Below are 8,342 nucleotides of genomic sequence, written 5' to 3'. Positions count from 1 at the left end.
CATCAAAAAGAAAGTCCGTACTTTTAAATTTTTCAAAAGCTGCAAAGTTAAGCTAAATTTAATGTAACTGCTTAAACAAACTATCCCTCATTTGATTCGCCTTTTATTCCTCTATAATATTACCCGTTCATATTTGACTTTTAGTTGAAATATTCTAGTGTTCATATATTATATTTTATATTTCAATTAAAAGTCAAATATGAACAGGTAATATTATAGAAGAATAAAAGGCCAATCAAATGAGGTATAGTTTGTTTAAACAGTTACATTAAATTTAGCTTTAATTTGCAGGTTTTGAAAAAATTACAAGTGCTGACTTTCTTTTTGCCGCCTGTGTATATGTTTAAAAATGGAAGTTTACAGCAATAAGGAAAACATAGAATGTTTCTGAACATTTTAGAGTTTTTGTAAAAGTAAATGACATACATTAACTGAGACATTGAAGAAGTCTTTATTGATTAATTACGAAATTTGCTTTACCGGGATCAGGATAATCGTAATTAAAACTTCTCTACTCATTTATATAAATTATAATCCATTGGAAGTTGTTTATAAGGGTCAATGTTAATTTGATTTTTTATTACAAAGAGAGTTAAGGGAGAAAGATTGGAAATGTTTCAATGAGAAAAGTTAATACAGATTAGCAGACGATCATGAATCAATAAGATGTTTGTCTGTGTGTTTGTGCTAATGTTTGTGTGTGTGTGTGAGTAGAGAAACATATGGCAGATGAGCGCATAGTGACACCGATCTGTGGTATCGAGTCAACTGGGCTCCACTGATTTATTGAAGAAAATTTGGCTTTTAAAAGGATATAGGTGGCTGCCAGAAAGACCATTACAAATAAATTCATAAAGTTTTCTGACTGATCTGAAATATACTTATTTGTTATGTTTACGGATAGTGTATGCGCAGACAATGTGTGTACAAACGAGTTTACGTGTTTTTATATTAGACGTCGATGTGTAAACATCGGCCGCTACATGCATGTGCCTAGCGTACACGAGATTTCTACGGAGACGGATTTTTGAAAATCCTCCCGACCTATTGTGCACAAAATAATAGATTGTACAAATGATAAATGTTATTACATCCATAGTGTTAGTTGTCTTTAGCTTGCTGTTATTCTAATTGCATTTATTCTTATCAAGTTGATATAGAACTTAAAACGGTGACACCAATAGTTTACACCTTTGATCCTTATTTTATACTGCTGAACTCGAACTACCATGTAAAATGGATCTTTATGTATGAAGTCAGTCAATATAAATATTCTTGCCATTTTCTACTTCTACAAAGAATGCTAGCAATCTTCTGGCATTCAAAATAATAACCTGATTTAAATTTCTATTTTTTCACTTTCCGTCGGTATGTAATATCTATGGATTTTTTAAATCCAAAACAAGGTATGTTGCTACTTGGATGCAAGATGTTACTATTTGAAATCATATTTAGCTGGAGACTGGGTTGCGTTTGGCAGTCTCATCACATTTCTATTTAAACTCATGCAGTTGAGAACAGTCGGGGAGGCAGGAAACAGGGACGGGATTCCAAAGTCTAGCAGTCTAAGGGATAGCTCTATCAAAGTAAGAAGGCTTTCCGATATCTAAAGACTTCTACAGTGAAAAGTGACATTTTGCTGCTTGTAGGATTACCGGGAATATGTACGTCAAGGAGGCCAATGTGCTATGCCTTTGTCATGGCATATTCCATTAATCTACTTGTAAAAACAGGCAGAGTGATGCAACATGGCGGCGATGGACAAAGGTTAGAGCTTGGTTTCTGGGAACTTATTACATTTTAGACACTTTTTTGGGTCTTGTCTAAGAGAGAGAGAGAGAGAGAGAGAGAGAGAGAGAGAGAGAGAGAGAGAGAGAGAGAGAGAGACTTATAGTAGATATACCTAGGATTAGCAGCAGTACTCCATGCGTGGGCGAATTGTGACTTTGTAAATATATAGTTTACTCTCTGGTATGAGTAATTTTCTAGCACGGTACAGGGAGCCCACCTTCTTTGCAGTAGCCTTCGTAATAATGAAACAATTAGTCAAAAATATATATTTGGATATTGAACGGAGTAGCAGAATAGACTGTTCTCAATGATAAAACTCCTCTATATTGGTCACTATTTTAAATTGTTATATTTCCATGAGGAAAACACAAAATTGGCAATGTTTTATTTAATAGTTATTTCAAATCTCATATCAGATAATGTCAGTAATTTTCTATTTATATCATTTGGATCTATCGGACTACTTTCTTCCTCTTGATTTTACAACATTTCAGTCGATGTAACCTCCGACTTTCTTCCGGTGTATCTTGTTAAACTCGGGAATATTTCTGTTGAACTCGGAAGTGTGGACGGAATTCCGAACGGAACCTTTTATTTACTTCACGGGGGTAGCATGTCCTCGTTCCGTCAGCCATAACTAGATGGAGGTCCTAAGCAATTCGCAATTGCATTTTTCGGTTACTAACACTAAGAATTGAACCTTCAACCTTCAGTATAATATCACTTTTACAATTCATTTTTCCAAGTACTCTAACCACTACGCCACGGGTCCTTGCGGACACATGCTAATTCCGTGAAGTAAATCAATTTTGGTTGATTGTTTTTATTTTACGGCATATCAACGCTTTTCCGTTTATTTAATGCCGAATCCAGTGATTTTGAAGAAAAAGTTTTGAATAGTATATATATATATATATATATATATATATATATATATATATATATATATACATTCATGTCAGTTTCTATTTAACCCATAGTTGCGATCCTAACAGGTACTACAACTCCGGGTCAGAGTGGACCTTGGAGGAATGGCAATTAAGAGGTGGTTCCCCACTTCCCAAAGCCCGCAAGCTGGGGCCTCACCATCGAATATAGTTTATGGTCATATCCAGGACTGTGAAATAAATAAAGCTTTCCGTTGGAAATTCCGTCCAAATTCCCTGGTTCAACAGAAACATTTCCGAGTGTGACAAGATACATCAACCGAAACGTTGTGAAAATGACACTGAAGATAAGAACAGTAGTCCGAAGAATCGAAATAATGCGAATAACGGATACTTATCTGAAAAAATCAGAAACGTAATATTGTTATTTTAAAAATATTACAGCGATTTGAAATCAATTTACACGTAATTGTTTTCAACGTAGAGATCATTATCACTAATTCAGTTAAAATATCTGAAAAAAAAAGGCATTTATTTACATCTTACGTCGACAAGGTCATTTATGCATGGTGATCTATTTTCTTATCAGCGCTCATCGTAGACTGAGAATAGACTAAAAATACCCGTGTCGTTGACTAGAAAATGGCTGACCAGATTAAATTATATACTCTGTAACGTCATATGTTTGGTTTCCATTAATAATTATTATTTTATTCCTCGTTGGCGGAGGAGAATCTTACCAAATCTAACATTTCATTGAAACTACAATGCCACGCACCACACAATTATTTCCAGATTAAATAACTAGAAATAAAGTGCATTAAAACAACACAAAACCCCCTCAAAACAAAGCAAACTATTATTCTTCTGAAGAATTTGTACTTTTCGAGTTCGTAAGATTGGAATGAAATTAAATTCTGCCAAGTGGGGAATATTGAATGGGCGTCCTTGGACAGATACGCGCTTACCTGTTCATTATCGCTGACAACTTGATTAACCTGAGGGTATAAATAGGACCTAGATTGGTTGTTCGTCCTCAAAAAAGACTTTCAGTCACTGGAATCACAACAGCTCGTTCACATTTTAGTTAACGATAACCCGATAACTACTCCACCATGCCTAACTACACCCTCCATTACTTCAATGGCCGCGGCCGTGCCGAGTGCATGCGTATGATGTTCCATATGGCCGGCATCAAATACATGGATAAGAGATACGAATTCTGCGACTGGGATCGTTGCAGGAATGGTAATTATTTATTGAAAATTTTATTTATTTTTAATTTCTTTGATGTAGATATAGAAAAATATCATATCGGAATATATATTCTTACATTTAATCAAATAATGATTTCGATTCGTCTGGACTTAGATTGGCTAACGTATGTGTATACAATTTACTGAATACAAGGAGAAGTTTTCGATGAAGCAGCATATTGGTTAACATCAACGAGAATCTTATTAATTAGCCTAAGCTTCATAAAAGTATCTTCATAATAGTAGAATACACTGTTCAATTAGACCAAGCTTAATAATACTGTAAATAGAATAGTAGAGTGGACTGTTAACTGCAGGAGAGAAATAAATCACCGTAAAACTAATATTCGTCTTTGAAATAAAGGACATAAAGTTATGATTATAAATGTGATCCTGTTTTAATTAATGAGTATTAAACTCTCCAAATGAATCATTGTTCAATGCATATAACTACTTCAACTTCAGCGCGACCATAGCCGAGATTGAACTCACTATATGAGTAGTGTAATTCAAATCTTGTCGGTAGCTGAATGCTTGATACTTCGCTAGGGCTATCAAAGGTATTTTTTATCGTGACCCCATCAATAGACGGAGTGCCTACCACGGCTTAAAAAAGTCCCATATACCCTCAAGAGAAGGATAGACCGCGCCAGTTTCTCAACCTGGTATTTTACCTCACGGTACATACAGTTCCTCGCCTGCCCAAATGGTGACCTAACTAGTATTGGCCAGGCTCAAAGTTGCTTAACTTAGGTGATCTGACGAGAACCGGTGTGTCAACGTAATTGTGCCGTATATTATATACGGCATATAATTACAGATTAATTCGGTGTCATTTCCACATGTGGTCCAGTTGGGACAGTTAATTAACTAAGATAGTGCTGAATAAATGAGGCATTATAAGTTATCCACACGTGGAGGTGTTCATTGGTCTTGCATCTAGAATCAAAGGGTTTTGGTACTGCACTTTTCTGTCCTCGGCAGATGAGAGGGAGATACATTTATATTTGTGTGTTTCTTATTTATTTTGAATGTTATAATACTATAATACAAACGGGCATTCTTTATAAATCTACATCCACAGATAGGTAAGAAAATAAGAACGATTTGCGTCAAAGCATAATGTTGAATGGTTGTATAGTTGCTAATGGTGACACGAAAATGGTTCTGCTTAACAAGCCAACAACCCGAACAAACAAGTTCCTTTTCTATGAACCATTCAGTCCGGGAGTCTATATATTTCTTCAGATATTAATGAAACTGAAAATATAAACAAATTGCACGAAAACGTTATTTCTATATCAAAGAAAGTAAAAATGTTCTTTGTAATTGTATTCATTTCGTGAATGATATGGATTTTTAATGTAAACTGAAAGAAACAAGTTAAACAATTTTTACTTGACCTTATAAGAGACTTGACTCCGCGTAGAGAAAAATGTGAAGTCCTATGAACATGAAAGCAACCCGCAGACCAAACAAATTAGTATTCCACTTTTATACCCGAGGATTTTCGATAAATGGTGATGTAATATATATATATATATATATATATATATATATATATATATATATATATATATATGTATATATATATTTATATATATACATATATATAAAAATATATATCTGTATATTAATATGTATATATATGCATATTAATATGTATACATACATATATGTATATATATATACATATGTATCTACATACATATATATGTATATGTATATATACATATATATGTATGTACACACACACACACACACACACACATATATATATATATATATATATATATATATATATATATATATATATTCATTTTCCATCCATCCAAATAGAAGCACTATTTTAGCTGTCTTCAAATTTTCCAAACTCCAATTTCTTACGTTTTCTTTTTTAACTTGGACTATTGAGGTGAACGTCTGGTGTTGTTTATTTACCTGCAACTTATAACCTCCATTACACTGGACTTTTTCTTTATATACAGTTGTTTGTTGTTTTGTTTTTCTGACTTTATCTTGAACTCTGAATGCACTGTTCGCACAAAATGTTTACCATATTCATATTCTTATGTTTTTTAATTTTTCTGACTAACACCCATATAACTTCAGTTTCATCCTATTCAGTAACCAGCAAATACATAGACATGCTAATTTTTAGCGTGACTATCTTATTAGTTTTTTTCTAACAGTGTTTCCTCTGACGAGAAGAATTAGCATTCTTTGAAACTCCGCGGATAAAAAAAAATTCCTAGCCCCCCCCCCTCGCAAACTATTTGTAAATTTCTACTTTATAACTCTGTTCTGATTATCATATATATATATATATATATATATATATATATATATATATATATATATATATATATATATATATATGCCGGTTGTAATATTGGCTTCGTAGATGTAAATCCAATTAAACTCGCGTGATTATTAAAGAGTGCTCAATGCAGGACAGAGCTGGTATATAATATATTTATTGTACAAACATTATTGGCTACATATGTCCATGGAAACATGTATGCACATATGTAACCAATAATGTTTGTACAATAATGAGTCTATATATGTATATATACATATATATATATATATATATATATATATATATATATATATGTGTGTGTGTGTGTGTGTGTCTGCTTATTGTACACGCACGCGCACATATATATACAAGTAGATTATAAATAATCTATATAATATTCTGCTTGTTTTTTCATTTCGAAGTTTACACTTTGAAAAAAGTCCGAAATTAGGTTTTCAAAATACCAATTTGTCAGCCCTGAACCAGAATAAGAGTGTGACCTCCTGTTGGTGTTGACCCGTTTTCGAATATTATTATAATAATAAAATATAATCGAAAAAATATATTTTTACTTTTATTTATAAAACAAATATTTGCCCCCCCCAATATTAGCTTTATCAAAAAATATCAGCAGATGGAATATATTTCTCATGTCAGTGTAATTTCTGCGAGCCCTGCTTGTAAATAAATAACACAATAACAGTAATATTTCCTAAACGTAAAAAGAAATCCGACCCCGTCATTCTTTTCGCAAACGCTGTGAGTGACGCATACGAATGTCTATGAGGAATAAGTTGTAAAAGAGATCCATAAATAGTTTACATCATTTTATATATTTCAGATTTCCCCTGCAACTATCTACCCTGTCTGCAGATGGACAATGGCTACATGATGCCCGAGACAATGGCCATTTGCAGGTATATGGCCCGTGAATTCAGTAAGTACATACTGCTCTGTCATATATATCTCGCTAGTAATTTTCCCAAGTGATAAGATTTTTTAAAGATTAAAATTGATTTTTCACAAATTCTTCATCATAATTTAATCTTCATAAAATAATGTTGAATTAGAAAAGTAAATCAATGAATAGTGAGTTCACACAACTTTACGTCTGAGAGAGTAACTTTTGCTATTTACAGATTTCTACCCTAATAACTCCATGGACATGATGAGGTGTGACTACATCAGCGACTGCTTCTATGAAATCATGAATGATTACTGTAGGTATTACCACTGGAAGAACGGAAACTTCAGGGTGAGTTTATTTTATTGAGATCGAAATCTTCTATACATAATCAGAACAAATTGATAATCAAAGATATTTGGTGAAATGATCCTTGAAAAACTTTGGTAACACGTGGATTCCCGAGAAAGATACAGTCCCGCTAATGTTTACTTCGCTAAAATCACAATGACAAATGTATACCGATTAACTTTTATCCTCGAGTTGCCTTGGACCTTTATAAGTGGTGAACCCATGGAAAAAAAGATACAAAAAGCAAACAAAACTATATACTTATGCTTGCACGCACACACACACACACACACACACATCTATCTATATATCTATAAAAGTGAACGTGTCTGTGTCTGTGTGTCTGTGTACATTTTTTACGCAATAACTATGTCAATTTTAAATCTACAGACCCGAAATTTGATATACAGGGTATTGAGATTTGGGAAAATCGATGTGATCGGTTTCCGGCCAGAAATTCAGTTGTTCAACGATTTGACCTTTGAGAACTCTACCAAACTCCTCCGACAATTTTGGGTCTAAACACTTGAAATTTAAGATATAGGTCCCTTGGACATGAATCTAACGTAATAACTTTATTTGAACCTAAAACAGTAAATTTTAAGGGTTCATAATAGGGGTCAAATTAAAAAAATTGCCCTTTTTTTTTTTTTTTTTTTGCTCAGCATACACCTCCAAACACCCGGGCAACGCCGGGCACCCATGCTAGTATATATATATATATATATATATATATATATATATATATATATATATATTAGTGAAATTATTTTTTATCGATTAAAGCGTTGTTCAAAATTTTTAATTTAAAAGTTTAAATATCCGTACAACGCAGTTTTTTTTAAATG

General features: G+C 33.0%; 1 pseudogene across 1 annotated transcript; it reads left to right on the top strand.

Moving 5' to 3' along the window:
* Positions 1–3,793: 3,793 nt before the first annotated feature.
* LOC145265323 (S-crystallin SL20-1 pseudogene) lies at positions 3,794–7,512 on the top strand (annotated as a pseudogene). The gene is made up of 3 exons (XR_013864634.1): positions 3,794–3,926; positions 7,081–7,176; positions 7,379–7,512. The product of XR_013864634.1 is annotated as an S-crystallin SL20-1 pseudogene (transcript).
* The last annotated feature ends 830 nt before the right edge of the window (positions 7,513–8,342 follow it).

The sequence above is a fragment of the Euprymna scolopes genome, chromosome 40 (assembly GCF_053919585.1).
Source record: "Euprymna scolopes isolate OS-2025 chromosome 40, ASM5391958v1, whole genome shotgun sequence".
Lineage (NCBI taxonomy): Eukaryota > Metazoa > Mollusca > Cephalopoda > Sepiida > Sepiolidae > Euprymna > Euprymna scolopes.
This window is presented reverse-complemented; position numbering and strand designations above follow the sequence as displayed.